At 43.8% G+C, this 10,181-nt stretch overlaps 1 non-coding gene across 1 annotated transcript; it reads left to right on the top strand.

Annotated features, from left to right (window-relative positions):
* Window positions 1-2,185: 2,185 nt before the first annotated feature.
* trnas-cga (transfer RNA serine (anticodon CGA)) lies at window positions 2,186-2,267 on the top strand. Its single transcript has one exon. It is a non-coding gene; the product is annotated as a tRNA-Ser (tRNA).
* Window positions 2,268-10,181: the final 7,914 nt, after the last annotated feature.

Here is a 10,181-nt window from a genome sequence, read left to right on the forward strand (position 1 = left end):
CTGTAGGAACTGTTCCAGAGTCTATAGAATCTCAGAAGATGACCACCAATGCATCCACTCTTTCTAGGGCCACTTCCTTAAGTACTCTGGGATGTAGATTATCAGGCTCCGGGGATTTATCGGCCTTCAATCCCATCAATTTCCCAAACACCATTTCCCTACTAATACTGATTTCTTTCAGTTCCTCCCTCTCACTAAACCCTGTGTTCCCCAACATTTTTGGTATGTTATTTGTGTCCTCCTTTGTGAAGATAGAACCAAAGTATATATTTAGTTAGTCAGCCATTTCCTTGTTCCCCATTATAAATTCCCCTGTTTCTGACTGTAAGGGACCTACATTTGTCTTCACCAATCATTTTCTCTTCACATACCTATAGAAACTTTTACAGTCAGTTTTTATGTTCCCTGCAAGCTTACTCTCGTACTCTATTTTCCCCTACTTAATCAATCCCTTGGTCCTCCTTTGCTGAATTCTAAACTGCTCCCAATCCTCCGGTCTGTTGTTTTTTCTGGCCAATTTGTATGCCTCTTCCTTGCATCTAATACTATCTCTAATTTCCCTTGTAAGCCATGGTTTGGCCACCTTTCCTGTTTTACTTTTGCGCCAGACAGGAATAAACAATTGTTGCAGTTCACCCATGCGCTCTTTGAATGTTTGCCATTGTCTATTCGTCGTCGAAGGAGCCTTGGTAAATTACTGCAGCGAATACTTACCACTTAACAACCCAAGCCTAAATGCAGCATATGGACACCGGCTACTCTAGTATCTGAGGAATTGCAAATGGTACCGAACACTGTAATGATCAGCAAACATCCCTACTTCTGACCTTATGATGGAGGGAAGAACATTGATTAAGCAGCTGATGATGGTTGGGCTAAGATACTGCCCTGAGCAACTTCTGCAGCAATGTCCTGGGACTGAAATGATTGGCCTTCAACAACCACGAACATCTTCCTTTGTGCTAAGTATGAGTCCAAACAGTGGACAGTTTCCCCCCAGATTCCCATTGACTTCAATTTTGTTGGGGCACCTTGATGTCAACAAATGTGATTAAGGAAGCCTGCTGCTGATTACCACGTACCAACCTCCCTCAGCTGATGAATCAGTACTAATCCACGTTGACATCTTCGAAGAAGCACTGAGGGTAGCTAGGGCACATGTACTTTGCCGGGGGGAGGGGGGGGAGGGGGGGGAGGTGGGGAGCTTTATTTTCCATCACCAAAAGTGGCTTTGTAACACCAGTACTGACCTGTCTAAGCACTGAAGGACAAATCTACCAGTCCGGGCCTGCAGACGGGTGGTGAGGGATCCAACAAGAGGAAAAGTCCTAATTTGACCTCATCATCTCCAATCTACTTGTCATAGATATATCTGTTTCTGACAGTATTTGGTAGTCTTGGTAGGCGTGACCACCAAACAATCCTGTGAAGATGATGCCCCATCTTCACACTGAAGATAGCGTCATCATGTTGTGTGGAATCAACACTGTGCTAAATGGGATAGAATGAGACACTCTGGGCCATCAGCAGAACTGCATACAACCACAATCTGTAACCTCATGGCCTGGCATATCCCACACTCTACCATACCATCAAGCTAAGCTTTCACCTCTTGCTCAATGAGAGTGTAGGAAAGGAAACCAGGAGTAGCACCAAACATGTCGAAAAATAAGATAACAAACTTGAGGAGCTACAATAGAGGACTACATGCATGCCAAACAGTGGAATCAGCATGCGGCAAAGCTAAGCGAACCCACAAGCAATGGAACAGGTCAAAGTTCTGCAGTTGTGGCACATGCACTCATGAATAATGGTGAACTGTTCAACAACTGACTGGAGGAGGAGGCTTCATGAATATCCCCATGCTCATGATGGGGGAGCCCAGCACAGTGGTGCAAAAGACAAGGATGAAGGATTTATCTTCAGCCAAAAGTGCCGTGGATGATCTGCCTCGGCTTCTCCTGAGGTCCCTAGCATCAAAATTGCCAGTCTTCAGCCAATGTGATTCAGTCTAAATGATATCAAAAAACAGCTGAAGGCACTGAATACAGCAAAGACTATGGGCCCTGACAACATCCCAGCAGTAACACTGAAGATGTGTGCTCCAGAACTGCCACACCCCTAGCCAAATTGTTCCAGCACAGCTATAACAATGGCAGTACAGCTACAACATTGGCATATACCCGTAGTCGTGGCCGAGTGGTTAAGGCGATGGATTCGAAATCCATTGGGATTTGCCCACGTAGGTTCGAATCCTGCCGACTATGTTTCCTCATTATTCCCGATTTCAACCAGAATAAATTACAACATTGGCATCTACACTGGAAAAGTGCAGGACAAATCTGATCCAGCCAATTAGCACCCCTCCACCCCCACCCCATCAGTCTACACTCGATCATTAAAGTCATGGCAGGTGTTGTTAACAGTGCTATGAAGTGGTACTTAAACAGCAATAGCTTGCTCATTCACACTAGGTTTAGGCTCTGCTTCTTTCCGCATAGCCCTCTGGCACTGGAAAATCATCCCACAGCCCTGCTATCTCCTTATTACCCTATATCAAAGTCAAACTAATCTCACTGCCCCACTCTCTCCTGATAGCCTTGCATCAATTCCAAACTAATCCCTCTGCTCCACTTTCCCCAATGGCCTAGTATCAAGCCAAATCTAACCTCACTGCCCTGCTCTTTCTCTATATCAATCAAAAATTAGTCCCACTGCTCTCCACTCTCCCTATAGCCCTGTAACTTCCTCTACTTTAAATATTTACATACTTCTCACTTAAAAGATTCAATGGTCTCTGCTCAACTACTCCACGTTAAAATCTTCCATGCAAAGAAGCTTCTGCTGGCACCTCTCTTCACCTCCGCGTTTTATAATTTTAAATTGTTGACCCTTGATCATTTACTTCCCAACCAGAGGAAAATCTTTTAAGTACAAACTTCTATCAAAGCCTTCTTGACTTTAAAAAACCTTCATATGCTGATTGCCTTCTGTGCTGCAGTGCTAATAATTCCACTGTTTCAATTATTTCCTCATCCCTGGTGCCATCCTGGTAAATTTACACCTTAAAGTCCTTTCTATAATGTGGTGCCTATATTTAACTGAGAAAGAAAAGCTCTATGAGCAGAATGCACCACAACTAAGAAAGTTAAGGATAGCGTCAATTTGAAAAAAAAGAATAAGGCTGCAAAGATTAATGGTAGGCCATAAGATTGGGGAAATTTTAGCAACCAACGAAGGATAATTTAAAACAAACATAAAGAGCAAGAAATTAGAGAATGAGAAAAAACAAGCAAGAAACATAAAAACAGACCGTAAAAGCCTCTACAAGTATATAACAAGGAAACATGTAGCTAAAGAAAATATTGGTCCCCTAAAGGATGAGGCTAAGGAATTAATATTGGGGAGTAAGAAAATGGCAGAGTGTTTTGTATCCATCTTCACAATAGAAGACACAAAAGTGTTGCAAGACTAGTAGAAAATCAAGAGGCAAAAAGGAGGGGGATCGTAAAACAATCACAATAACTAGAGAAAAAGTACTGTGAAAACTAATGAGACTAAAGGCTGACAAGTCCCATGGACCTGATGGCCTGTATGCTAGGATGCATTAATTGTAATCTTCTAAAATTTCCTTGATTCTGGAAAGGTCCCAGCGGGTTAGAAAATCACAAATGTAACACTTCTATTCAAGAAAGGAGGGAGACTGAAGATAGGAAACTATAGGCCTAACATCTGTCACTGGGAAAATGCTAGAATCCATTATTAAGGAGGTAGTAGCAAGGCATTTGGAAAATTATTATACAATCAGGCAGAGTCAGCATGGTTTTGTGAAAAGGAAATATTAGAGTTCTTTGAGGAAGTAAAACGCAGAGCTCAAATCGGGGAACCAGTAGATGGAGTGTATTTGGATTCCCAAAAAGCATTTGATAAAGTGCCACATTTAAGTTTACTACACAAGATAAGAGTTTATGGTGTTGGGATTGATATATTCGCACCGATAGAGGATTGGCTAACTAACAGGAAACAGAGATGGGATAAATGGACAACTTTCAACTTGGCGAACTGTAGGTAGCGGTATACCACGAGGATCACTGTTGGGACCTCAACTATTTACATTCTACTAATGACTTGGAGGAAGGGATTGACTGTATGGTAAACAAATTTGCTAACAATATAAAAATAGGTTACAGGTAAAGGATAGGGTGTTTGGAATTCTCTTCCCCAGCAAGCTGTGGAGGCTGGGTCATTGAATATATTCAAGGCAGAGTTAGACAAATTTTGATTGACAAGGAAGTCAAGGATTAAGGGGGCTGGGGGGGAAGGGTGGGGGGTTGCTGTTGGCAGGAAAGTGGAGTTCAGGACGCAAGCAGATCAGTCATGATCTTATTGAATGGCAGAGCAGGCTCGGGGCCAAATGGCCTCTTCCTGCTTCAATTGCTTAGGATCTTATGAAAACTGCACCAAGTCCTTTTAAGTATAACTAACGCTTTGCACAAATGTATCAATATTTATTTACTCCTATGCTTTGTGTGTCATGAATGCTGAACTTTACAAAAATTGTGTTTTAAAATGTGCCTTTAACTCGAAGTAAAAAAGAGCATTCAAGATAAGCACATCAACTTGGGGACATACCCATATGATCCAGTTGCCACAGGGAGATATACTCAAACAGAAACACATTGAGAATGGGTAGCAGTTTTAACATCTTTGCACAGTATCTCAAAGAAAAAGGACAATTGCAATTTGAGGGCTGAACTTTATGTATCTTGGCAGTGGGCAGGAGTCTGTTCTGGAATCAATGGCTCTCCAACTCCCATTCCCACCTTTTGGGAGACTGAAAGCTTAATATGCAAATGAACCAATTAGTGGGAGACGGGCAGGGATTCGGCCATAAGCTTCTGGGGATGGTGGGGTGCACGCCCAATGGCCACAGAAGTGTCAGACTATGATGTGGAAGGAGGTCACAGCCACTCACTTAAAGGACTATGTCAGCTGCACCAGGGATCATTGTTTGGAGATTCATAAAGTTCTGTTAGTTAGAATTAGGTTTCATTTGAACCACTGCAATAGGTGAGTGAATATTTTTAAATACATATGACTGTTAGCTTTCAGGACCTTTGTCAGGGAAGAAATAGTATTGGAATGCAGCTGACCCATTACCCAATGAATATCAAATATTTAGGGAGGGATAGAACATGAGGCTATTAACTTTCTGTGCCTTTACAAATGGCCGAGAGAAGGGAGCCAGGTGATGGAGTTGCAAAAGGTCAACTAAATGCCCCAAGGTTTGACAATGACTCCTTGTGAGCCCTCCTTCAGGCTGTAAGTGACAGTCCTCATGCCTACTGAAAGGAAGAGAGGATCTCAGCCTGACCAAAGCAGCCTAGACGGAAGTCACAGCTGAGGTAAGCAGTTTTGGGTTCATCCAGCGAACCTGGATCTTCAGAGATCTGCAAGGGTGAGCGTATCACCATTCTGGAGATGTACATACCTGGAAGGTTGGGTGATGGCTCCAATTTGGGACTGTCTTGTGTCTGCCAAAATGTGAAAGGGCATGATGCATACATTCCACTCTGCATAGAAGGAGTGCAGCAGGGAGGTTTAAATGGCATATCAGTTAGTTGGCACAAAATGTTGTAAAAATGTTGAAACCAATAGAGTTTCAATTAGCCATGAATGTGAAGGAATGATTGTAAAAGAGAATCAAAGTCATTACAGAGAAGCATATTAATTGCAGGAGAAAGTGCACAATTCCAGGGAGGGAAGCAGAACCGGAGGCTGTGTTCCAAACCTGGCCATTCTAACCCCTATGAAGGAGGAGGTGCTGCAGTTGGCAGTAAATGAGTGGAATCATGGAAAAGTTACCATGCAGAAAGCAGCCATTCAGCCTATTATGTCTGTGCCGGCCAAAAAAGAGAGAAAATAAACCAGCCGTTCATTTTAATCCCACTTTCCAGCACCTGGTCCGTAGCCTTGCAGGTTGCAGCACTTCAAATGCAGGTCCAGGTACCTTTTATATGAGCTGAGCATTTCTGCCTCAACCACCAACTTAGGCAGTGAATTCCAGACACCCACCACTCTATGAGTGAAAACGTTTTCCCTCATGTCCTCTCTAATCCTTCTACCAATCACCTTAAATCTGTGCCCCCTGGTAATTGATCCCTCATCTGGCAGAAACAAGTCTTTCCTGTCTACCCTATCTAGGCCCCTCATAATTTTGTACACCTCAATTAGGTCACCCTCCCAGCCTCCTCTGTTCTACGGAAAACAACCCTAAATGATCCAATCTCTCCTCATAGCTGCAATTTTCAAGCCCTGGCAACATTCTTGTAAATATTCTCTGCACCTTCTCTCTAGAGCAATGATGTCCTTCCTGTAATGTGGTGACCAGAACTGTACACAAAATTCCAGCTGTGGCCTAATCAACATTTTATGCAGTTCCATCATTACATCCCTGCTTTTGTATTCAACACCTCGCTCAATAAAGGGAAGCATTCCATATGCTTTCTTGACCGACTTGTCCACCTGTCCTTCCATCTTCAAAGACTTGTGGACTGCAAGGTCTCCCACTTCCTCAAACCCTCTCAATAATTTCCCATTTATTGAGTATTCCCTTGCTTTGTTTGCCCTCCCCAAATGCATTACCTCACACTTTTCTGGATTGAATTCCATTTGCCACTTCTCCGGCCACTCAACCAAACCATTGATATCATTCTGGAATCGACAGCTATCACCTTCACTATCAACTACGCGGCCAATTTTTGTATCATCTGCAAATTTCCAATCATGCCTCCCACATTTAAGTCTAAGTCATTAATATATACAACAAACAGCAAGAGCCCCAACAATGAGCCCTGTGGAGCACCACTGGAAACTTTTTCCATTCACAAAAACATCCATTGACCATTACCCTTTGTTTCCTGTCACTGAGCCAATTTTGGATCCAACCTGCCATCTTCCTCTGTATCCCATGAGATCTCACTTTCCTAACCAGTTTGTTATGTGGGACCTTATCAAATGCTTTACTGAAATGCATGTAGACAACATCCACTGCACTACCCTCATCAATCCTCCTTGTTACTTCCTCAAAAAACTCTATTAAGTTAGTAAGACACAATCTTCCCTTAACAAAACCTTGCTGATTATCAAGACATAATAGGAGAAGGGTGGTGAGATTCTAGGGATCATGTTTATAATTGAAACAAAGATGTGTTAAGAGGGCTGGGGAGAGGAGTGTGCATGATGGTTGGAAATGCTGTTAGGAATGAGGCATTGATATTGGTGAGTTTGAAGGCTCTCTTGCATTGGGGAGGAATGCGTGACTATGTTTAAATGCATAAAATGCAAACACTGAGTAACATCTCACAATGGTTGCAGCGCTTGCAATGAGGGAGCTTGTCTCAGGCCCCCACTCACTTCAAAGGTAGAAGGTGGCTCTAACTATCCTGACCTTTGTTTACCGCACAGGTGTAACATTATCTGCTGCTTCCACAATCCCTGAGGATTCCACATTAAGCTCTGAGGAGGAAGAGAATGCCTCAGAGAGTGCAGATTACATCTTTGCTCTGCACTCAGTACCAGTGCAGATAAGGCACCTCAGTGGGTAAGCGTGCCTTGGAAGTATGGGAAACACAAAGACTTGAAGGTTACAGCACTTCAGGTGCAGATTCTGATACCTTTTAAATGAGTTGAGGGTTTCTGCCTCCACCACCAAACCAGGGAGCGAATTCCAGACGCCCACCACCCTCTGGGTAAAAAGGTTTTTCTTCATGTCCCCTCTAATCCTTCTACCAATCACCTTAAATCTGTGCTACCTGGTAATTGACCTCTCCGCTACAGCAAACAGGGCATCCCTGTCTAATCTATCTAGGCCCCTCGTTATCTTGTACACCTCAATCAGATCACCTCTCAGCCTCTTCAGTTGCAAGGAAAACAAGCCCAGGAATGTTCTGTACAGTTCTAGTCGCCACATTACAGGAGGGACATAATTGCTTTGGAGAGAGTGCAGAGGAGATTTACAAGAATGTTGCCAAGGCTTGAAAATTGCAGCTACTAGTGCTGGAAGGTGGGATTAAAATGGGTAGCTAAATTTTGACTTTTTTTTCAGCTGGCGCAGACACGATAGGCTGAATGGCCTCTTTCTGTGCCGTGACTTTTCAATGGTTCTATGGTGGACGCATACCACACTCGCACATGCAGCTGCTGGAGACTGAGATGGAGCAGGCATCTGGCAGTCGGAGGCTTGCTGGAGTCGACCAAGATGTTGAGACCCAGTCGGGTGACAACATCTGGAATCATCTGTAAGGCGGCAGACGCTGGACATTCTGTGTGAGTTGAATGGAGATGTGCCGGAAATACCAGAGCGGTTGTGCATTCTGGCATAGACTTTGGAGGAGTCCATCTAGGCCATGAGCGCTGTGATGACCCACTTGACAGAATGTATGGCTTCCCCATTGACAGGCCCTGATGCTCATCGAGGGCCAAACAAAGTAGATTACTGATGCAATAGTGAGTATGTGTTTTGACCTGTACTCCATCGCCTTGATTCTGAGCTCAAGGGTCCTGAGCCAGGAGTCTATCCAGCTCCAGGTCCCTCTCAGGAAGGCAGGGAGGGTCTTATGGACCTCATGACAGAGGGTGAGCAGCAGCTGTCCTGCCAACGCAGTGCAAGCTCCATGCATGCACAGTTCGAGTGTGTTGCTTCGTGACATCATTTGAAGTGACAGAGTCGACAGCAACCAGGACCAAAGATGGTGCTGCTGAAAACATCACAGTAGGGCGGAAGGGTCACTTTAACGTGCACTCAGAGGAGAATTGCGAAACGTATGAATTTTTAATCATCCAAAAGAAATTTGGTTTTGCAATAAATCCTCATCCTTCTTATTAGAGTGAGTCTTGGAGGCGAGAGATAAGAAGGTTAATACTAGGCATGAGAGATTTAGCAACTGAAAATACAGGCTCCAATTTAGGAGCAATGAAGCATGCTAAAGAGGTCAGAATTGTGGTAACACACATAGAGCATTGCAGGGGTTGGAGGAGGTCACAAAGATGGGAAAGGGTATGTGGTCTGGGGCCAGTTGGTGAAGTTTGTAGGGGCTGGGGAAAGTATCATAGACAAGGAGGATTGTAGAAGCTGGAGAAGGTGACAGATGGGGAGCTACAGGAAGGCTCCCCAGAGTGTGTCAGAATATACAGGGGCTTTCCGGGAAACATTTCGGTATTTTAGGCCATTCCTTGGGGAGTGTGTCAGAATTCGCACGGGGGTGATCTATATCTTGGTGTGCAAGGGACAATTTCAAAGTTTGTGGTTGATAAGAAAATTAGAAGTATTCTAAACTGTGAGGAGGAGAGTGTACAGCTTCAAAAGGATATAGACAAGTTGGTGGAAAGGGCAGATAGATGGCAGATGAAGTTCAATAGGGAGAAGTGTGAGGTGATGCATTTTGGTAGAAAGAATATGGAGAGACAATATAAAAAAGGGGTACAATTCTTAAGGGGGTGCAGGAGCAGAGGAACCTGGGTGTATGTGTGCATAGATCATTGAAGGTGACAGGACAGATGGAGAGAAAAGTTAAAGCATGCAGTATCCTGGGCTTTATTAATAGGCTTTCAGAGTAGGAGAGCAGGGAGGTTATGCTGAATTTGTATAGGACACTAGTTAGACCTCAACTGGGGCATTGTATACAGTTGTGGCACCACACTATAGGAAGGATGTGAACGCATTGGAGAAAATGCAGATGATGTTTATGAAAATGGTTCCAGGGATGAGAAACTTCAGTTATGAAGATAGTTTGGAGAAGTTGGGAATCTTCTCCTTGGAGAAGAGAAGACTAAGAGGAGATTTGATAGAGGCATTCAAAATCATGAGAGGGCTGGACAGAGTAGATAGGGAGAAACTGCTCCCATCATAAAAGGATTGAAAACGAGACAGCACAGATTGAAAATGATTTGCAAAAGAAGCAAATGTGATGTGAGAAAAAACATTTTCACACAGCGAGTGGTTTGGGTCTGGAATGCACTGTCTGGAAGTGTGGTGGAGACAGGTTCAATTGAGGGATTCAAGAGGGCAATGGATGAGCATTTGAATAGAAACAATGTGCAAGGGTACAGGGAAAAGGCAGGAGAATTGCACTAAGGCATAATGCTCTTTCAGAGAGCAGACATGACGGGCCGAATGGCCT

This window comes from Cetorhinus maximus, chromosome 13 (assembly GCF_964194155.1).
Source record: "Cetorhinus maximus chromosome 13, sCetMax3.hap1.1, whole genome shotgun sequence".
NCBI lineage: Eukaryota > Metazoa > Chordata > Chondrichthyes > Lamniformes > Cetorhinidae > Cetorhinus > Cetorhinus maximus.